The following is a 23,806-nucleotide window of genomic DNA, read 5'->3' on the forward strand; positions in this document are numbered from 1 at the left end:
AGAGAGAGTCACATCGAGGGAGAGAGAGCCACATTGAGCGAGAGAGAATCACATAGAGAGAGAGAGAGTCACATCGAGAGAGAGAGTCACATTGAGAGAGACAGTCACATCGGGGTAGAGAGTCACATCGAGGGCGAGAGAGTCACATCGAGGGAGAGAGAGTCACATCGAGGGAGAGAGAGACACATCGAGGGAGAGAAAGTCACATCGAGAGAGAGAGAGTCACATTGGAGGAAAGAGATTCACATCGAGACAGACACAGCGAGAGAGAGAGAGCCACATCGCGCGAGAGAGAGTCACATCGAGAGAGAGTCATATCGAGAGAATCACATCGAGAGAGAGAGAGTCACATAGGGGTAGAGAGTCACATCGAGGGAGAGAGAGTCACATCAAGTGAGAGAGAGTCACATCGAGGGAGAGAGAGTCACATCGAGGGAGAGAGAGTCACATCGAGGGAGAGAGAGTCACATCGAGAGAGAGAGAGTCACATCGAGAGAGAGAGCGTCACATCGAGGGAGAAAGAGTCACGTCGAGGGAAAAAGATGCACATCGAGAGAGAGAGAGTCACATCGAGGGAGAGAGAGTCACATCGAGGGAGAGAGTCACATCGAGAGAGAGACACATCGAGGGAGAAAGAGTCACATCGAAGGAGAGAGAGTCACATCGAGGGAGAAAGAGTCACGTCGAGGGAAAAAGATGCACATCGAGAGAGAGAGAGTCACATCGAGGGAGAGAGAGTCACATCGAGGGAGAGAGTCACATCGAGAGAGTGACACATCGAGGGAGAAAGAGTCACATCGAAGGAGAGAGAGTCACATCGAGAGAGAGAGTCACATCGAGGGAGAGAGAGTCACATCGAGGGAGAAAGAGTCACATCGAGGGAGAGAGAGTCACATCGAGGGAGAGAGTGTCACATCGAGGGAGAGAGATTCACATCGAGTGAGAGAGTCACATCGAGGGAGAAAGAGTCACATCGAGGGAGAGAGAGTCACATTGAGGGAGAGAGAGTCACATCGAGGGAGAGAGATTCACATCGAGTGAGAGAGTCACATCGAGGGAGAAAGAGTCACATCGAGGGAGAGAGAGTGACATTGAGGGAGAGAGAGTCACATCGAGGGAGAGAGAGTCACAGCGAGGGAGAGAGAGTCACCTCGAGGCAGAGAGTCGCATTGAGAGAGAGAGAGTCACATCGAGGGAGAATTTGCAAAATGGGACAAACACCCAATTGAGATCCTACATGCAGAATTCTGTAAAAGTATTCTCCGGACTCAAAGGAAAACTGTAAACAATGCATGCAGGGCAGAACTAGGCCAATATCAATTTATAATTACTATCAAAAAAAGAGCCACCAAATTTTGGAAACACCTAAATATGAGCAACCCCCACTGCTATCATTACGAAGCCCTGAAATGCCAAGAGAGGACCATAAAGAAGAATACCCTCAGTCAACTAGTCCTGGGACTCAGTGAAGTAACCACTAACACTACTAACAATAACCAGCCCCAGGACAGTGACATCGTAGCACAGAGAATTCGACCCAACACAATTGTCACTAAGCAAAATGAAAAATACCTGTCATATTGGGCAGAAACAACAAAAACCCCCCAAAAACTCATTTGCTACTTGGCCCTAAACAGACAATACAACATGGCTGAATACCTGACCATGGTAAAGGATAGCAAACTGAGAAAAACCTTGACAAGGTACGGACTTAGTGAACATAGCCTGGCCATCGAAAAAGGCAGACACAGACAGACCCGGCTGCCAAGAGAGGACAGGATATGCTCTCACTGCAGTCAGGGAGTGTTGGAGACAGAGATGCACTTCCTCACAGCTTGTGGAAAATATCAGGGCATCAGGGAGAATTTCGACCCAAAATTCACAAAAATATGCCCTGAATTCAGAAATTTGAATGACGACCAAAAACTCCCATACCTGCTAGAGGAACAGAGAAATTGTGTAACCTTAGCGGCACACTATGTTACAGCTTGCCATAAACAGAGGGACAACTATTAAACCTAAGAAAAGAGTAGATACAAATTATACGAATGTATATTTATACACTCAGGGATATATCTGTTTATACACTGTATGGACAGATCTGCGTTTATGTGTTCAACCATAAATGTTTTTTGATGCTTTGGCATCATAAGATGTACCTTATCATGCCAATTAAGCGATTTGAATTGAATTGAATTGAAAATTGAGTCACATCGAGGGAGAGAGAGCCACATCGAGTGAGAGAGAGTCACATCGAGTGAGAGAGAGTCACATCGAGGGAGAAAGGTGCACATCGAGAGAGAGAGAGTCACATCGAGAGAGAGTCACATCGAGGGAGAGAGAGTCACATCGAGGGAGCGAGTCACATCGAGGGAGAGAGAGTCACATCAAGTGAGAGAGAGTCACATCAAGTGAGAGAGAGTCACATCGAGGGAGAGAGTCACATCAAGGGAGAGAGTCACATCGAGGGAGAGAGAGTAACATCGAAAGAGTGTCACATCGAGGGAGAGTGAGTCACATCGAGGGAGAGAGTCACATCGAGAGAGAGAGAGTCACATCGAGAGAGAGAGTCAAAGCGAGAGAGAGGGAGAGTCACATTGAGGGAGAGAGTCACATCGAGGGAGAGAGAGTCACATCGAGGGAGAAAGATGCACATCCAGAGAGAGAGAGTTACATCGAGTGAGAGAGAGTCACATCGATGGAGAAAGATGTACATCGAGAGAGAGAGAGTCACATCGAGGGAAAGAGAGTCACATCGAGGGAGAGAGTCACATAGAGAGAGAGAGAGAGTCACATCGAGAGAGAAAGAGTCACATCGAGGGAGAGAGTGTCATATCGAGGGAGAGAGAGTCACATCGAGTGAGTGTCACGTCGAGAGAGAGAGAGAGAGAGTCACATCGAGAGAGAGAGTGTCACATCGAAGGAGAGAGCATCACATCGATAGAGAGAGAGTCATATCGAGAAAGAGAGAGACACATCGAGAGAGAGAGAGTCACATCGAGGGAGAGAGTCACATCGAGGCAGAGAGTCATATCGAGAAAGAGAGAGTCACAGCGAGGGAGAAAGAGTCACATCGAGGGCAAGAGAGTCACATAGAGGGTGAAAGAGTCACATCGAGAGCGAGAGAGTCACATCAAGGGAGAGAGTTTCACATCGAGGGAGAGAGAGCCACATCGAGGAAGAGAGAGTCACATCGAGTGAGAGAGAGTCACATCAAGGGAGAAAGATGCACATCGAGAGAGAGAGAGTCACATCGAGGGAGAGAGAGTCACATCGAGGGAGAGAGTTTCACATCGAGGGAGAGAGAGTCACATCGAGAGAGTGTCACATCGAGGGAGAGAGAGTCCCATCGAGGGAGAGAGTCACATCAAGAGCGAGAGCATCACATCGAGGGAGAGCGAGTCATATCGAGAGGGAGTGAGTCACATCGAGAGAGAGAGAGTCACATCGAGAGAGAGAGAGTGTCTCTCCTAAGCGAGATGATTAAACACACGGACGATAAAATGAAATTGGCTATACTGAAACTCTTCAACTTGGTTCTCAGTGTCGGTTACTTCCCTGCTATCTGGAACAAAGGACTCATAACGCCCATATACAAAAGTGGGGACAAAATTGACCCAAATAACTATCGAGGCATCTGTGTAAACAGTAACCTGGGGAAGGTTTTCTGTAGTATCATAAACAAAAGACTTATAAACTTCCTTGAGGAGCACAATGTCTTGAGTAAAAGCCAAATTGGATTCCTACCAAACTATAGAACATCAGATCATATCTTCACCCTACAGACCCTAATTGACAAATATGTTCATCAAAACAAAAGCAAAATTTTTGCCTACTTTATAGATTTCCAGAAGGCTTTCGATTCCATCTGGCACGATGGTCTATTCGTGAAACTTATTGAAAGTGGTGTAGGGGGAAAAACATATGATGTAATTAAATCAATGTATAAAAACAATAAATGTGCAGTTAAAATTGGAGACAAACAAACAAAATACTTCCCACAGGGGCATGGTGTGATGCAGGGCTCACCCATCTCACCGACACTCTTTAATATTTACATAAATGAATTGGCAAAACTACTTGAACAATCTACAGCACCCGGCCTCACCCTATATGAATCCAAGGTTAAATTCCTCCTCTATGCAGATGACCTGGTTCTGCTGTCACCAGCTAAGGAGGGTCTACAGCAGAACCTGGATCTGCTGGAGTCATTCTGTCAGACCTGGGCCCTGACAATAAACCCCCAAAAAACCAAAGTCCTTGTGTTCCAGCAAAGATCCAGACATCAGGGACATAGAAAAAATTTCACACTAGGAACGACTAAAATTGAACAAACCACTAACTGCGCATACTTGGGCTTAAAAATCAGCTCTACGGGAAATTTTCATCTGGCTGTGAATGAACTGAAAGAGAAAGCTAGAAGGGCTTTCTATGCCATTAAAAGATCAATCCAAATAGAAATCCCAATTAGCATTATGCTCAAAATTTTTAAATCAATAATTGAACCAATTGCACTCTATGGCAGTGAAGTGTGGGGACCGCTGACACAAAAAGAATTTGCAAAATGGGACAAACACCCAATTGAGATCCTACATGCAGAATTCTGTAAAAGCATCCTCCGGACTCAAAGGAAAACCGTAAACAATGCATGCAGGGCAGAACTAGGCCAATATCCATTAATAATTACTGTCCAAAAAAGAGCCACCAAATTTTGGAAACACCTAAAAATGAGCAACCCCCACTGCTATCATTACGAAGCCTTGAAATGCCAAGAGAGGACCATAAAGAAGAATACCCTCAGTCAACTAGTCCTGGGACTCAGTGAAGCAACCACTAAGAGCCATAAAAGCTTAAGAAAATACTTTAAAATATTGGTTAAATAGCATAATAGTTAATTTACCTGATTGACTTATTGTATTAAGAAACCCCCTATTTTCTTGCTCCAGTAGTATAGTCCGAGACACCCCCTTCATTCTTGCCACAATGGTACAGTCCCTAAGCCACACATGGTATGCAGCCATTTTACAGTTTAAACTCCACGTGGCTGAAGGAGGCAGAAGTTGTGAGGTTTGGAGCAATACAGTTTTTGACCGTGTTCGTTTATACGTGTTTGCTTTGTAATTCCGTTTGTGAAGTGTTATAGTAAACAGTTTAAAAGACAAAGCTACGTTTGGGAACGTTTTATTTCGACACACGTCTACTCGTTGTTAACAGCCCCACAGCTCAGTGGCTGCCTGTTTGGATACTAAGAAGCGCCACTACATTAGTCAAAAACTTGCTCCCTAAGAAGGAAAGGACGGAATCGTCGGCGAACGTATACATGAATGGTCACGGAGCCAGACGACAATATAAGAAAGTGAAGGTACAGTGACTGTTACTTGCTTTGTTCATTCTATTGAGAAGCTAAATAAGAGCTGCGGGTAAAATGGCCGAGGCCTTACGGAGCCAGGAGCTTCCCCCAGCCAGAAGGATTGCTGGCCAAAAGAGGGAAATAAAGCTCCCCCCAAAGGCAATGGAAGAGAAGTTACATAGAAGCATAGGTGCAAGGAAGGCTAAATTAGCTCAGATAACTGGAAAAATGAAGATAATTGATCATCTCATGGAAGATAATGCTAATATTAAGAAAGCTGAAGACATAATGTATTACGATTTCTCCAAGCTGCATGAAGAATTTAATGTACTCAATGAAGATGTATTAGCACTTCTGTCTGAAGAAGAGGGAAACGCTGATCAGCACAACTGGTTTGATCTTAAATCAACCAGCATTAAGGACTATATCAAGGCCACAGAACAGTGGATGTTAAAGATTCGTCAAGATGCTGATACAGCAGAGAAAGATAAAGTTGACGATGAAGTCGGACCAGACGATAGCATTTCAGAGACTTCCGCCAGACCGAGCAAAAATCGAAAAGAAGGTAGCTCTGTTTCTGGACGCAGGTCAGTCGCTTCTACCACAAGCTCGTCGCGACGCATGAGAGAGGAGGTTGAACGGGCGGCGTTGATGGCGCGCGCAGCATCTTTAGCGGAGAAGCAAGCTCTTGAACGGGAAGAGGCCCAACTGCAGGTCCAAGAGGCCCAACTGCAGGCCCAACAGGCCCAACTGCAGGCCCAAGTGCAGGCCCAACAGGCCCAACTGCAGGCCCAACAGGCCCAGGTGCAGGCAAAGAAAGAACAGCTGGAGATAAAAACAGCTATCGCGGTCTCAGACACCAGGTTGAGTGCGTATGAAGATTATGAAGGCTCACGGGACGGCGGGAGCGAATACTGCCAGTCAATGTTGTCACATAGAGTTGGATCCAGGGCACCTTCAAGAGTTATAAGAGAGTCCGAAGGCAATCCCCTGGCATTACAGCGTGGAAGAGTGGCCTCTCCACTAACAGGAGCACGTGATGCTACCCCAGATGTCAGACGGTCTAGACTAGACCCTGCTGATGACCACCAGAGGCCTGAAGACACAGGGAGAAGCCTATACCGAGTGATGCAACGTCAGAACGAAATTACAGAGATGCTTGTAAAACAACAGAATCTGTTTCGACTCCCTCAAAGAGACATACCAGTGTTCCAAGGCGACCCACTCAAGTATAAGCCCTTCATCAGATCCTTTGAACAAGCCATTGACTCCAAAACAGAGAGCAGCAGTGATAAGTTGTACTACCTGGGACAGTACACCAGTGGTAAACCACAAGACCTGGTCAGAAGCTGTGAACACATGAGACCGGACCGGGGATACATAGAAGCCAGGAAGTTGCTGCAGGAGCACTATGGTAACGAGCTGAAGATAGCCACTGCATATATTGAAAAGGCTACCAAGTGGCCACAGATCAGATCGGAGGACGGAGAGGCATTGAACGCATATGTTCTTTTCCTCATAGGATGTCGCAACACCATGGAGGATGTTGAATTCATGGAAGAGATGGACAATCCTACAACTATGAGAATCATCATCTCTAAGCTTCCTTACAGGATGAGAGAACAATGGAGAAGAACAGCCTTTGAGATAATGGAGAGACGGAAAAGTAGAGCCAGGTTTGCAGACTTAGTGAATTTCATAGACAAACAGGCTAAAATTGCTAGGGACCCATTGTTTGGAAACATCCAGGACGCCAGCCCGACCACCGATGGAAGAGTGAAAGCCAAGCCTGTTGAATCAAAGACTCTCAGGAAAGGTGGTTCCAGGGGAAGCAGCTTTGCAACTATTGTCACTCAGGCCGAGGAAGAAAGGCCCCAGAACTCATCTCCCAAAAAGAGCAGCACAGTGACGCCTGCTAATGCCTTTCAGAAGCCATGCTTATTCTGCCAGAAGAATCATACATTGGATTTCTGCAGCGACATCAAAGCACAGCCACATAAGGACAGAATCGAATTCCTGAAGTACAACGGCCTGTGTTTTGGATGTCTCTCTCAGGGGCACCTGAGTAGAAACTGTAAGCAAAGAACAACATGCAGAGAGTGCACTCGGAAACACCCCAGTCTGCTGCATATCCATAAAGAAGAACAAGTCTCTAAGAAGAGTGAAGAAAACAATACCGATGAGAAGGTTGTTTCAAGTGCTCTGGTGTCGCTAGAACCAGAGACTCGTGGGCTCACTGGGGCCGGTGACAGTGATTGTATTCTTGCCATCGTACCAGTAAAGATCAAGTCTAAGAGGAGCGAGAAGCTTGTGGAGACTTACGCCTTCATGGATCCAGGTAGTTCAGCAACGTTCTGCACAGAATCACTCATGCGACAGCTGAACGTTAGAGGCAGAAGAACAGAAATCCTATTACGCACCATGGGTCATGAGAAGTCAATGCAAAGTTATATCCTGTCAGACTTAGAAGTGTGTGGACTTGAAGAGAAGGACTTCATAGACCTGCCTAATGTTTTCACACAGAGGGAGATTCCTGTTAGAATAGGGAACTTAGCCCTGCAGAAGGATGTGGATAGATGGCCTTACCTAGAAAAGGTGCGTCTCCCATACATTGAAGCAGAAATTGGCCTATTAATTGGAACCAATGCCTACAAAACTATGGAGCCATGGCAGGTGATAAACAGCAAGGATGACGGACCCTACGCCGTCAGGACAGCCCTTGGATGGGTAGTCAATGGACCGGTAAGGAGAGATGATGGCAACAAGTCGAACAAGGAGGAACAACAAAATGTCACAGTTAATCGCATCTCTATCGCAAGCATTGAAGAGCTGTTGATACAGCAGTTCAACGCAGACTTTTCAGAACGCAGCTGTGAGGAAAAGACAGAGATGTCACAAGAAGACCATCAGTTCATGGATTTGATGACAAGGTCTACACAGTTCATTGATGGCCACTATCACATTGGTTTGCCACTGAGAAGACAGACCGCGAAGATGCCGAACAATCGCTGCATAGCAGAGCAACGCGCCATCAGTCTAAAGAGAAAGCTGAACAAGAACCCCGACTTTCACGAAGACTACAAAGGCTTCATGAGAAACATCATAGCGAAAGGCTATGCTGTAAAAGTGCCCGAGGAACAGTTGAACAGAGACGATGGAAGGGTCTGGTACATTCCTCATCACGGTGTGTATCACCCAAAGAAGAAAAAGATCCGTGTAGTGTTTGACTGCGCCGCCTCATTCAGAGGAACTTCACTGAACGACCAGCTGCTTCAAGGTCCTGATCTTACTAATACCCTCATTGGCGTCTTGACTAGGCTTAGACAAGAGCTCGTTGCCATGATGGCAGACATAGAATCAATGTTCTACCAAGTCAGAATCCCTGATGAAGATGCTGATCTTCTGCGTTTCCTTTGGTGGCCAGATGGCGACGTTAGTCAAGCGATGGTGGAATGTAGAATGGCCGTACACTTGTTCGGAGCCACATCATCTCCCAGCTGTGCAAGCTACGCTCTCAGAAAAACTGCAGAAGATGGCAAAGGCAAAGCACCATCAGAGGCTGTGGAGACAATCTTCAGAAACTTTTATGTCGATGACTGTCTGAAGTCCGTGTCAACAGAAGACGATGCCATCGCACTGTCAAGAGACCTTAGAACTCTGTGTTCGAATGGAGGATTCCATCTGACTAAGTGGATAAGCAACAGCAGAGCAGTTCTAGCGTCTATCCCAGAAAAGGAAAGAGCCACTGAAGTCAAAGATCTGGACCTGAGCCACGATGTCCTTCCTATCGAGAGAGCTCTTGGTGTACAATGGTGCATTGAGTCAGACACGTTCAACTTCAGGATAATGGTGAATGAAAGACCATCCACAAGACGAGGGATTCTCTCCGTGGTCAGTTCCATCTACGACCCTCTTGGATTCCTGGCACCACTCATTCTGCCGGTGAAGCTGATGCTACGAGAGCTGTGTAGAGACAAGAGAGGATGGGATGAAGATATCCCAGAAGGTCAAGCTCAGAGATGGCACAGATGGTTGACAGATTTGCAACAACTTTCTAGCTTCAATGTCAGTAGATGCATCAAGCCCGTGAGTTTTGGAGTTACAAAGACGGCTCAACTACATCATTTCTCGGACGCCAGTGAGGATGGCTATGGCACGGCTACTTACCTCTTGCTGACAAATCAACAGGGCCAGAAACATTGTGCCTTCCTCATGGGGAAATCCAGGGTGGCTCCGCTGAAGCAGGTCACCATCCCGAGACTGGAGTTGACGGCAGCGGTTGTTGCAGTTAAAGTTGACCAGGCGATGCGGAAAGAGTTACAGCTCCCACTAGAAGAATCTGTCTTCTGGACGGATAGCACGACGGTGCTGAAGTATATAGAGAATGAGAAGATACGCTTCAAGACCTTCGTAGCAAACAGAATCTCATCCATTAGAGAAGCTACACAACCATCTCAATGGAGGTATGTAAACACCTCATTAAACCCAGCAGATCAAGCCTCACAGGGATTGAAGGCTGAAAACTTCATGAGGAGTGAAACTTGGATACAAGGCCCAAGTTATCTGCTGGAAACAGAGAGATCATGGCCAGAAAGACCAGATATGCCAAGTCAGATTGCTGAAGACGACGTCGAAGTCAAGAGACCAGTCACAGTAAATCTCATAACTACGAAAGAGAACTTTGACACAGTGAACAAGCTTGTTAACCATTTCTCAGGATGGCACCAGTTGAGGAAAGCAGTTGCATGGTTTCTAAGGTTGAAAGAGTTGCTGCTACACCTGAGCGGTAAGAGAAAAGAGTACCGAGCCACTATCAGTCAGTCTGAAAGTAACCCCGATAAGCAGAGAATGCTTCTACAGCAGTATATGCATCAGCACAAGACCACATTGGGTAAGAATTCATTGACCATGGAGGATTTGGCCAAGGCTGAGATGGAGATAATTTGCTTCAGTCAAAGACAAAGATACCCAGAAGAAATTGAAGCTTTACAGCGAAATACTCCAATCAAGAAAGGTAGTCATATCTACAAGCTGGACCCTACACTGCAAGATGGAGTACTGAGGGTGGGAGGGAGACTAAACAAATCTGCTATGCCAGAGGAGGCCAAGCATCCTGCTATCCTTTCTAAGGACCTCCGGGTTGCTACTCTCATTCTTCAGCATATACACCAGAGTATTGGACACAGTGGGAGGAATCACGTGCTTGCAAAGCTAAGACAAAGATACTGGATTCCAGGAGCTAATTCTGTAATAAGAAAAATACTCTCTGAATGCATTGTTTGCAGACGGTTACACGCTAGAGCTGGGGAGCAGAAAATGGCAGACCTGCCTGAAGACCGTTTGTTACCAGACAAGCCCCCATTTACAAACGTAGGGGTGGACTATTTCGGGCCTTTCGAGGTAAAGCGAGGACGGAGCCTTGTCAAGAGATATGGTGTGCTTTTCACTTGTTTGACCATCAGAGCAGTTCATATTGAGGTGGCACACACGCTTGACACTGATTCCTGTATTAACGCCTTGCGGCGCTTTGTCTGTAGAAGAGGTCAGGTGTCCATTATGCGTTCTGATAATGGCACTAATTTCGTCGGAGCGGAGAGAGAACTACGGGAAGCTATTGAAGGTTGGAATCGGCTTAAAATACAGGAAGCCATGATGCAAACAGGAATTAAGTGGATCTTCAATCCTCCGGCTGCATCCCACCATGGAGGTGTCTGGGAAAGACAGATATGCACCGTAAGAAAACTACTCAGTTCTGTACTGAAGCAGCAAGCGCTCGACGACGAGGGACTCCAAACCGTTCTGTGCGAGGTCGAAGCCATCATTAATGACCGACCGATAACTAAGACATCAGATGACCTTGAAGCCCTGACTCCAAACCACCTGTTGTTGTTGAAAACACAGCCAGCCATGCCCCCGGGAGTCTTCAAAAAGGAAGATCTGTATGCCCGTCGGAAGTGGAGGCAAGTTCAGTGTATGTCAGACCTTTTCTGGACCAGATGGACAAGAGAATACTTACCTCTGCTACAGGAGCGTCAAAAATGGTCCAAAATAAAGAGGAACTTCATTGTCGGAGACATTGTCTTAATCGTGGATGATTCAGCCCCTAGAAATTCTTGGTTGATGGGAAAAATAATTAAGACCATGCCAGACTCCAGAGGCGTCGTTCGTCGCGTTTGTTTGCAAACCAAGACCAGTACCCTGGAAAGACCGATCACAAAGCTCTGCCTGCTACAAGAAGCAGCGTGAAAAGTTCCTGAACGAAAAAAGTGGACACTTATATTGTAAATATGTTGAACTCATTAGTTTATGACTCTTAATGTCTGAGTAATTGATACGCTTCATGTGCCTAGTCAATTAGGGGCCGGAATGTAAGAGCCATAAAAGCTTAAGAAAATACTTTAAAATATTGGTTAAATAGCATAATACAGTTAATTTACCTGATTGACTTATTGTATTAAGAAACCCCCTATTTTCTTGCTCCAGTAGTATAGTCCAAGACACCCCCTTCATTCTTGCCACAAAGGTACAGTCCCTAAGCCACACATGGTATGCAGCCATTTTACAGTTTAAACTCCACGTGGCTGAAGGAGGCAGAAGTTGTGAGGTTTGGAGCAATACAGTTTTTGACCGTGTTCGTTTATACGTGTTTGCTTTGTAATTCCGTTTGTGAAGTGTTATAGTAAACAGTTTAAAAGACAAAGCTACGTTTGGGAACGTTTTATTTCGACACGCGTCTACTCGTTGTTAACAGCCCCACAGCTCAGTGGCTGCCTGTTTGGAAACTAAGAAGCGCCACTACAACTACTAACAATAACCAGCCCCAGGACAGTGACATCGTAGCACAGAGAATTTGACCCAACACAATTGTCACGAAGCAAAAGGAAAAATACCTGTCATATTGGGCAGAAACAATAAAAACCCAAAACAAACTCGATTGCTACTTGACCCTAAACAGACAATACAACATGGCTGAATAGCTGACCATGGTAAAGGATAGCAAACTGAGAAAAACCTTGACAAGGTACAGACTTAGTGAACATAGCCTGGCCATCGAAAAAGGCAGACACAGACAGACCCGGCTGCCAAGAGAGGACAGGATATGCTCTCACTGCAGTCAGGGAGTGGTGGAGACAGAGATGCACTTCCTCACATTTTTGTACCAAAAATTCACACAAATATGCCCTGAATTCAGAAATTTGAATGACAACCAAAAACTCCCATACCTACTAGGGGAACAGAGAAACTGTGTAACCTTAGCGGCACACTATGTAACAGCTTGCCATAAACAGAGGGACAACCAGTAAACCTAAGAAAAGAGTATATACAAATTATACGAATGTATATTTATACACTTAGGGATATATCTGTTTATACACTGTATGAATAGATCTGCGTTTATGTGTTCAACCATGAATGTTTTTCGATGCTTTGGCAACATAAGATGTACCTTATCATGCCAATAAAGCGATTTGAATTGAATTGAATTGAATTGAGTGTCACATCGAGTGAGAGAGAGTCACATCGAGGGAGAAAGATGCACATCGAGAGAGAGAGAGTCACATCAAGGGAGAGAGAGTCACATCGAGGGAGAGAGTTACATCGAGAGAGAGAGAGTCACATCGAGAGAGAGAGTCACATTGAGGGAGAGAGTCACATCAAGGGAGAGAGAGTCATATCGAGGGAGAGAGTGTCACATCGAGGCAGAGAGTCGCATCGAGAGAGAGAGAGTCACATCGAGAGCGAGAGAGTCACATCGAGGGAGAGAGACATAGCGAAAGAGAGAGAGTGCCACATCGAGTGAGAGAGATCACATCGAGGGAGAAAGATGCACATCGAGAGAGAGAGAGTCACATCGAGGGAGAGAGAGTCACATCGAGGGAGAGAGTCACATCGAGGGAGAGAGAGTCACCTCGAGGCAGAGATTTGCATCGAGAGAGAGAGAGTCACATCGAGGGAGAGAGAGTCACATCGAGGGAGAGAGAGCCACATCGAGTGAGAGTCACATCGAGGGAGAAAGATGCACATCGAGAGAGAGAAAGTCACATCGAGGAAGAGAGAATCACATCGAGGGAGTGTCACATCGAGTGAGAGAGTCACCGAGGGAGAGAGAGTCACATCAAGTGAGAGAGAGTCACATCAAGTGAGAGAGAGTCACATCGAGGGAGAGAGTGGCATCGAGAGAGAGAGTCACATCGAGGGAGAGAGAGTCACATCGAGAGAGAGAGAGAGTGTCACTCGAGGGAGAGAGAGTCACATCGAGGAAGAGAGTCACATCGAGGGAGAGAGAGCCACATCGAGAGAGTGTCACATCGAGGCAGAGAGAGTCACATCGAGAGAGAGAGAGTCACATCGAGAGAGAGAGTCATAGCGAGAGAGAGAGAGAGTCACATCGAGAGAGAGTCACATCAAAGGAGGCAGAGTCACATCGATAGAGAGAGAGTCACATCGAGGGAGAGAGTCACATCGAGGCAGAGAGTCATCTCGAGAGAGAGCCACATCGAAGGCGAAAGAGTCACATCGAGGGCGAGAGAGTCACATAGAGGGTGAAAGATTCACATCGAGAGCGAGAGAGTCACATCGAGGGAGAGAGTTTCACATCGAGGGAGAGAGAGTCACATCAAGGGAGAGAGAGCCACATCGAGGAAGAGAGAGTCACATCAAGTGAGAGTGAGTCACATCGAGGGAGAAAGATGCACATCGAGAGAGAGAGAGTCACATCGAGGGAGAGAGAGTCACATCGAGGGAGAGAGTCACATCGAGGGGGAGAATCACATCGAGGGCGAGAGAGTCACATTAAGTGAGAGGGTGTCATATCGAGGGGGAGAGTCACATCGAGAGAGTGTCACATCGAGGGAGAGAGAGTCACATCGAGAGAGAGAGTCACATCGAGAGAGTCACATCGAGGGAGAGAGAGTCACATCGAGGGAGAGAGAGTGACATCGAGAGCGAGAGAGTCACATCGAGGGAGAGAGATTCACATCGAGGGAGAGATTCACATCGAGGGAGAGAGAGTCACATCGAGGGAGAGAGAATCACATCGAGGGAGAGAGAGTCACATCGAGGGAGAGAGAATCACATCGAGGGAGAGAGAGTCACAACGAGGGAGAGAATCACATCGAGGGAGAGAGATTCACATCGAGGGAATGATTCACATCGAGGCAGAGATTCACATTGAGGGAGAGATAGTCACATCGAGGGACAGAGTTTCACATCGAGGGAGAGAGATTCACATCAAATGAGAGAGAGTCACATTGAGGGAGAGAGTCACATCGAGGGAGAGAGAGTCACATCGAGGGAGAGAGTCACATCGAGAGAGAGAGAGTCATATCGAGTGAGTCACATTGAGAGAGATAGTCACATCGGGGTAGAGAGTCACATCGAGGGAGAGAGAGTTACATCGAGGGAGAGAGAGTCACATCGAGGGAGAGAGAGTCACATCGAGAGAGAGAGAGAGTCACATCAAGAGAGAGAGTCACATCGAGGGAGAGAAATTCACATCGAGGAAGAGAGTCACATCGAGGGAGAGAGAGTCACATCGAGGGAGAAAGTCACATCGAGAGAGAGTCACATCGAGGGAGAAAGAGTCACATCGAGTGAGAGAGTCACATCGAGAGTGAGAGTGTCACATCGAAGGACAGAAAGTCACATCGATGGAGACAGTCATACCAATAAAGAGAGAGTCAGATCGAGAGAGAGAGCGTCACATCGATAGAGTGAGTCACATCGAGGGAGAGAGAGTCACATGGAGGGAGAGAGAGTCACATGGAGGGAGAGAGAGTCACATGGAGGGAGAGAGAGTCACATCGAGGGAGAGAGAGTCACATCGAGGGAGAGAGAGTCACATCGAGAGAGAGAGTGTCACATCGAGAGGGAGAGTCACATCGAGTGAGAGAGTCACATCGAGGGAGAAAGAGTCACATTGAGGGAGAGAGCGTCACATCGAGGGAGAGAGTCACATCGAGGAAGAGAGAGTCACATCGAGGGAGAGAGAGTCACATCGAGTGAGAGAGAGTCACATCGAGGGAGAAAGATGCAGATCGAGAGAGAGAGAGTCACATCGAGTGACAGCGAGTCATATCGAGGGAGAGAGAGTCACATCGATGGAGAGAGAGTCACAGCAAGAGAGAAAGAGTCACATCGAGGGAGAAAGAGTCACATCGAGAGCGAGAGAGTCACATCGAGGGAGAGAGAGTCACATCGAGAGAGAGAGAGTCACATCGAGGGAGAGAAAGTAACATCGAGGGAGAGTGAGTCACATCGAGGGAGATTGTCACATCGAGGGAGAAAGAGTCACGTCGAGAGAGAGAGTCGCATCGAGGGAGAGGTTGTCACATCGAGGGAGAAAGAGTCACATCGAGGGAGAGAGAGTCACATCGAGGGAGAGAGAGTCACATCGAGCGAGAGAGTCACATCAAGGGAGAGAGTTTCACATCGAGGGAGAGAGAGCCACATCGAGGAAGAGAGAGTCACATCGAGTGAGAGAGAGTCACATCAAGGGAGAAAGATGCACATCGAGAGAGAGAGAGTCACATCGAGGGAGAGAGAGTCACATCGAGGGAGAGAGTTTCACATCGAGGGAGAGAGAGTCACATCGAGAGAGTGTCACATCGAGGGAGAGAGAGTCCCATCGAGGGAGAGAGTCACATCAAGAGCGAGAGCATCACATCGCGGGAGAGCGAGTCATATCGAGAGGGAGTGAGTCACATCGAGAGAGAGAGAGTCACATCGAGAGAGAGAGAGTGTCTCTCCTAAGCGAGATGATTAAACACACGGACGATAAAATGAAATTGGCTATACTGAAACTCTTCAACTTGGTTCTCAGTGTCGGTTACTTCCCTGCTATCTGGAACAAAGGACTCATAACGCCCATATACAAAAGTGGGGACAAAATTGACCCAAATAACTATCGAGGCATCTGTGTAAACAGTAACCTGGGGAAGGTTTTCTGTAGTATCATAAACAAAAGACTTATAAACTTCCTTGAGGAGCACAATGTCTTGAGTAAAAGCCAAATTGGATTCCTACCAAACTATAGAACATCAGATCATATCTTCACCCTACAGACCCTAATTGACAAACATGTTCATCAAAACAAAAGCAAAATTTTTGCCTACTTTATAGATTTCCAGAAGGCTTTCGATTCCATCTGGCACGATGGTCTATTCTTGAAACTTATTGAAAGTGGTGTAGGGGGAAAAACATATGATGTAATTAAATCAATGTATAAAAACAATAAATGTGCAGTTAAAATTGGAGACAAACAAACAAAATACTTCCCACAGGGGCGTGGTGTGATGCAGGGCTCACCCATCTCACCGACACTCTTTAATATTTACATAAATGAATTGGCAAAACTACTTGAACAATCTACAGCACCCGGCCTCACCCTATATGAATCCAAGGTTAAATTCCTCCTCTATGCAGATGACCTGGTTCTGCTGTCACCAGCTAAGGAGGGTCTACAGCAGAACCTGGATCTGCTGGAGTCATTCTGTCAGACCTGGGCCCTGACAATAAACCCCCAAAAAACCAAAGTCCTTGTGTTCCAGCAAAGATCCAGACATCAGGGACATAGAAAAAATTTCACACTAGGAACGACTAAAATTGAACAAACCACTAACTGCACATACTTGGGCTTAAAAATCAGCTCTACGGGAAATTTTCATCTGGCTGTGAATGAACTGAAAGAGAAAGCTAGAAGGGCTTTCTATGCCATTAAAAGATCAATCCAAATAGAAATCCCAATTAGCATTATGCTCAAAATTTTTAAATCAATAATTGAACCAATTGCACTCTATGGCAGTGAAGTGTGGGGACCGCTGACACAAAAAGAATTTGCAAAATGGGACAAACACCCAATTGAGATCCTACATGCAGAATTCTGTAAAAGCATCCTCCGGACTCAAAGGAAAACCGTAAACAATGCATGCAGGGCAGAACTAGGCCAATATCCATTAATAATTACTGTCCAAAAAAGAGCCACCAAATTTTGGAAACACCTAAAAATGAGCAACCCCCACTGCTATCATTACGAAGCCTTGAAATGCCAAGAGAGGACCATAAAGAAGAATACCCTCAGTCAACTAGTCCTGGGACTCAGTGAAGCAACCACTAAGAGCCATAAAAGCTTAAGAAAATACTTTAAAATATTGGTTAAATAGCATAATAGTTAATTTACCTGATTGACTTATTGTATTAAGAAACCCCCTATTTTCTTGCTCCAGTAGTATAGTCCGAGACACCCCCTTCATTCTTGCCACAATGGTACAGTCCCTAAGCCACACATGGTATGCAGCCATTTTACAGTTTAAACTCCACGTGGCTGAAGGAGGCAGAAGTTGTGAGGTTTGGAGCAATACAGTTTTTGACCGTGTTCGTTTATACGTGTTTGCTTTGTAATTCCGTTTGTGAAGTGTTATAGTAAACAGTTTAAAAGACAAAGCTACGTTTGGGAACGTTTTATTTCGACACACGTCTACTCGTTGTTAACAGCCCCACAGCTCAGTGGCTGCCTGTTTGGATACTAAGAAGCGCCACTACATTAGTCAAAAACTTGCTCCCTAAGAAGGAAAGGACGGAATCGTCGGCGAACGTATACATGAATGGTCACGGAGCCAGACGACAATATAAGAAAGTGAAGGTACAGTGACTGTTACTTGCTTTGTTCATTCTATTGAGAAGCTAAATAAGAGCTGCGGGTAAAATGGCCGAGGCCTTACGGAGCCAGGAGCTTCCCCCAGCCAGAAGGATTGCTGGCCAAAAGAGGGAAATAAAGCTCCCCCCAAAGGCAATGGAAGAGAAGTTACATAGAAGCATAGGTGCAAGGAAGGCTAAATTAGCTCAGATAACTGGAAAAATGAAGATAATTGATCATCTCATGGAAGATAATGCTAATATTAAGAAAGCTGAAGACATAATGTATTACGATTTCTCCAAGCTGCATGAAGAATTTAATGTACTCAATGAAGATGTATTAGCACTTCTGTCTGAAGAAGAGGGAAACGCTGATCAGCACAACTGGTTTGATCTTAAATCAACCAGCATTAAGGACTATATCAAGGCCACAGAACAGTGGATGTTAAAGATTCGTCAAGATGCTGATACAGCAGAGAAAGATAAAGTTGACGATGAAGTCGGACCAGACGATAGCGTTTCAGAGACTTCCGCCAGACCGAGCAAAAATCGAAAAGAAGGTAGCTCTGTTTCTGGATGCAGGTCAGTCGCTTCTACCACAAGCTCGTCGTGACGCATGAGAGAGGAGGTTGAACGGGCGGCGTTGATGGCGCGCGCAGCATCTTTAGCGGAGAAGCAAGCTCTTGAACGGGAAGAGGCCCAACTGCAGGTCCAAGAGGCCCAACTGCAGGCCCAACAGGCCCAACTGCAGGCCCAAGTGCAGGCCCAACAGGCCCAACTGCAGGCCCAACAGGCCCAGGTGCAGGCAAAGAAAGAACAGCTGGAGATAAAAACAGCTATCGCGGTCTCAGACACCAGGTTGAGTGCGTATGAAGATTATGAAGGCTCACGGGACGGCGGGAGCGAATACTGCCAGTCAATGTTGTCACATAGAGTTGGATCCAGGGCACCTTCAAGAGTTATAAGAGAGTCCGAAGGCAATCCCCTGGCATTACAGCGTGGAAGAGTGGCCTCTCCACTAACAGGAGCACGTGATGCTACCCCAGATGTCAGACGGTCTAGACTAGACCCTGCTGATGACCACCAGAGGCCTGAAGACACAGGGAGAAGCCTATACCGAGTGATGCAACGTCAGAACGAAATTACAGAGATGCTTGTAAAACAACAGAATCTGTTTCGACTCCCTCAAAGAGACATACCAGTGTTCCAAGGCGACCCACTCAAGTATAAGCCCTTCATCAGATCCTTTGAACAAGCCATTGACTCCAAAACAGAGAGCAGCAGTGATAAGTTGTACTACCTGGGACAGTACACCAGTGGTAAACCACAAGACCTGGTCAGAAGCTGTGAACACATGAGACCGGACCGGGGATACATAGAAGCCAGGAAGTTGCTGCAGGAGCACTATGGTAACGAGCTGAAGATAGCCACTGCATATATTGAAAAGGCTACCAAGTGGCCACAGATCAGATCGGAGGACGGAGAGGCATTGAACGCATATGTTCTTTTCCTCATAGGATGTCGCAACACCATGGAGGATGTTGAATTCATGGAAGAGATGGACAATCCTACAACTATGAGAATCATCATCTCTAAGCTTCCTTACAGGATGAGAGAACAATGGAGAAGAACAGCCTTTGAGATAATGGAGAGACGGAAAAGTAGAGCCAGGTTTGCAGACTTAGTGAATTTCATAGACAAACAGGCTAAAATTGCTAGGGACCCATTGTTTGGAAACATCCAGGACGCCAGCCCGACCACCGATGGAAGAGTGAAAGCCAAGCCTGTTGAATCAAAGACTCTCAGGAAAGGTGGTTCCAGGGGAAGCAGCTTTGCAACTATTGTCACTCAGGCCGAGGAAGAAAGGCCCCAGAACTCATCTCCCAAAAAGAGCAGCACAGTGACGCCTGCTAATGCCTTTCAGAAGCCATGCTTATTCTGCCAGAAGAATCATACATTGGATTTCTGCAGCGACATCAAAGCACAGCCACATAAGGACAGAATCGAATTCCTGAAGTACAACGGCCTGTGTTTTGGATGTCTCTCTCAGGGGCACCTGAGTAGAAACTGTAAGCAAAGAACAACATGCAGAGAGTGCACTCGGAAACACCCCAGTCTGCTGCATATCCATAAAGAAGAACAAGTCTCTAAGAAGAGTGAAGAAAACAATACCGATGAGAAGGTTGTTTCAAGTGCTCTGGTGTCGCTAGAACCAGAGACTCGTGGGCTCACTGGGGCCGGTGACAGTGATTGTATTCTTGCCATCGTACCAGTAAAGATCAAGTCTAAGAGGAGCGAGAAGCTTGTGGAGACTTACGCCTTCATGGATCCAGGTAGTTCAGCAACGTTCTGCACAGAATCACTCATGCGACAGCTGAACGTTAGAGGCAGAAGAACAGAAATCCTATTACGCACCATGGGTCATGAGAAGTCAATGCAAAGTTATATCCTGTCAGACTTAGAAGTGTGTGGACTTGAAGAGAAGGACTTCATAGACCTGCCTAATGTTTTCACACAGAGGGAGATTCCTGTTAGAATAGGGAACTTAGCCCTGCAGAAGGATGTGGATAGATGGCCTTACCTAGAAAAGGTGCGTCTCCCATACATTGAAGCAGAAATTGGCCTATTAATTGGAACCAATGCCTACAAAACTATGGAGCCATGGCAGGTGATAAACAGCAAGGATGACGGACCCTACGCCGTCAGGACAGCCCTTGGATGGGTAGTCAATGGACCGGTAAGGAGAGATGATGGCAACAAGTCGAACAAGGAGGAACAACAAAATGTCACAGTTAATCGCATCTCTATCGCAAGCATTGAAGAGCTGTTGATACAGCAGTTCAACGCAGACTTTTCAGAACGCAGCTGTGAGGAAAAGACAGAGATGTCACAAGAAGACCATCAGTTCATGGATTTGATGACAAGGTCTACACAGTTCATTGATGGCCACTATCACATTGGTTTGCCACTGAGAAGACAGACCGCGAAGATGCCGAACAATCGCTGCATAGCAGAGCAACGCGCCATCAGTCTAAAGAGAAAGCTGAACAAGAACCCCGACTTTCACGAAGACTACAAAGGCTTCATGAGAAACATCATAGCGAAAGGCTATGCTGTAAAAGTGCCCGAGGAACAGTTGAACAGAGACGATGGAAGGGTCTGGTACATTCCTCATCACGGTGTGTATCACCCAAAGAAGAAAAAGATCCGTGTAGTGTTTGACTGCGCCGCCTCATTCAGAGGAACTTCACTGAACGACCAGCTGCTTCAAGGTCCTGATCTTACTAATACCCTCATTGGCGTCTTGACTAGGCTTAGACAAGAGCTCGTTGCCATGATGGCAGACATAGAATCAATGTTCTACCAAGTCAGAATCCCTGATGAAGATGCTGATCTTCTGCGTTTCCTTTGGTGGCCAGATGGCGACGTTAGTCAAGCGATGGTGGAATGTAGAATGGCCGTACACTTGTTCGGAGCCACATCATCTCCCAGCTGTGCAAGCTACGCTCTCAGAAAAACTGCAGAAGATGGCAAAGGCAAAGCACCATCAGAGGCTGTGGAGACAATCTTCAGAAACTTTTCTGTCGATGACTGTCTGAAGTCCGTGTCAACAGAAGACGATGCCATCGCACTGTCAAGAGACCTTAGAACTCTGTGTTCGAATGGAGGATTCCATCTGACTAAGTGGATAAGCAACAGCAGAGCAGTTCTAGCGTCTATCCCAGAAAAGGAAAGAGCCACTGAAGTCAAAGATCTGGACCTGAGCCACGATGTCCTTCCTATCGAGAGAGCTCTTGGTGTACAATGGTGCATTGAGTCAGACACGTTCAACTTCAGGATAATGGTGAATGAAAGACCATCCACAAGACGAGGGATTCTCTCTGTGGTCAGTTCCATCTACGACCCTCTTGGATTCCTGGCACCACTCATTCTGCCGGTGAAGCTGATGCTACGAGAGCTGTGTAGAGACAAGAGAGGATGGGATGAAGATATCCCAGAAGGTCAAGCTCAGAGATGGCACAGATGGTTGACAGATTTGCAACAACTTTCTAGCTTCAATGTCAGTAGATGCATCAAGCCCGTGAGTTTTGGAGTTACAAAGACGGCTCAACTACATCATTTCTCGGACGCCAGTGAGGATGGCTATGGCACGGCTACTTACCTCTTGCTGACAAATCAACAGGGCCAGAAACATTGTGCCTTCCTCATGGGGAAATCCAGGGTGGCTCCGCTGAAGCAGGTCACCACCCCGAGACTGGAGTTGACGGCAGCGGTTGTTGCAGTTAAAGTTGACCAGGCGATGCGGAAAGAGTTACAGCTCCCACTAGAAGAATCTGTCTTCTGGACGGATAGCACGACGGTGCTGAAGTATATAGAGAATGAGAAGATACGCTTCAAGACCTTCGTAGCAAACAGAATCTCATCCATTAGAGAAGCTACACAACCATCTCAATGGAGGTATGTAAACACCTCATTAAACCCAGCAGATCAAGCCTCACAGGGATTGAAGGCTGAAAACTTCATGAGGAGTGAAACTTGGATACAAGGCCCAAGTTATCTGCTGGAAACAGAGAGATCATGGCCAGAAAGACCAGATATGCCAAGTCAGATTGCTGAAGACGACGTCGAAGTCAAGAGACCAGTCACAGTAAATCTCATAACTACGAAAGAGAACTTTGACACAGTGAACAAGCTTGTTAACCATTTCTCAGGATGGCACCAGTTGAGGAAAGCAGTTGCATGGTTTCTAAGGTTGAAAGAGTTGCTGCTACACCTGAGCGGTAAGAGAAAAGAGTACCGAGCCACTATCAGTCAGTCTGAAAGTAACCCCGATAAGCAGAGAATGCTTCTACAGCAGTATATGCATCAGCACAAGACCACATTGGGTAAGAATTCATTGACCATGGAGGATTTGGCCAAGGCTGAGATGGAGATAATTTGCTTCAGTCAAAGACAAAGATACCCAGAAGAAATTGAAGCTTTACAGCGAAATACTCCAATCAAGAAAGGTAGTCATATCTACAAGCTGGACCCTACACTGCAAGATGGAGTACTGAGGGTGGGAGGGAGACTAAACAAATCTGCTATGCCAGAGGAGGCCAAGCATCCTGCTATCCTTTCTAAGGACCTCCGGGTTGCTACTCTCATTCTTCAGCATATACACCAGAGTATTGGACACAGTGGGAGGAATCACGTGCTTGCAAAGCTAAGACAAAGATACTGGATTCCAGGAGCTAATTCTGTAATAAGAAAAATACTCTCTGAATGCATTGTTTGCAGACGGTTACACGCTAGAGCTGGGGAGCAGAAAATGGCAGACCTGCCTGAAGACCGTTTGTTACCAGACAAGCCCCCATTTACAAACGTAGGGGTGGACTATTTCGGGCCTTTCGAGGTAAAGCGAGGACGGAGCCTTGTCAAGAGATATGGTGTGCTTTTCACTTGTTTGACCATCAGAGCAGTTCATATTGAGGTGGCACACACGCTTGACACTGATTCCTGTATTAACGCCTTGCGGCGCTTTGTCTGTAGAAGAGGTCAGGTGTCCATTATGCGTTCTGATAATGGCACTAATTTCGTCGGAGCGGAGAGAGATCTACGGGAAGCTATTGAAGGTTGGAATCGGCTTAAAATACAGGAAGCCATGATGCAAACAGGAATTAAGTGGATCTTCAATCCTCCGGCTGCATCCCACCATGGAGGTGTCTGGGAAAGACAGATATGCACCGTAAGAAAACTACTCAGTTCTGTACTGAAGCAGCAAGCGCTCGACGACGAGGGACTCCAAACCGTTCTGTGCGAGGTCGAAGCCATCATTAATGA

Source organism: Somniosus microcephalus, chromosome 21 (assembly GCF_052327205.1).
Source record: "Somniosus microcephalus isolate GS21.2 chromosome 21, FLI_Smic_1.0, whole genome shotgun sequence".
Classification (NCBI taxonomy): Eukaryota; Metazoa; Chordata; class Chondrichthyes; order Squaliformes; family Somniosidae; genus Somniosus; species Somniosus microcephalus.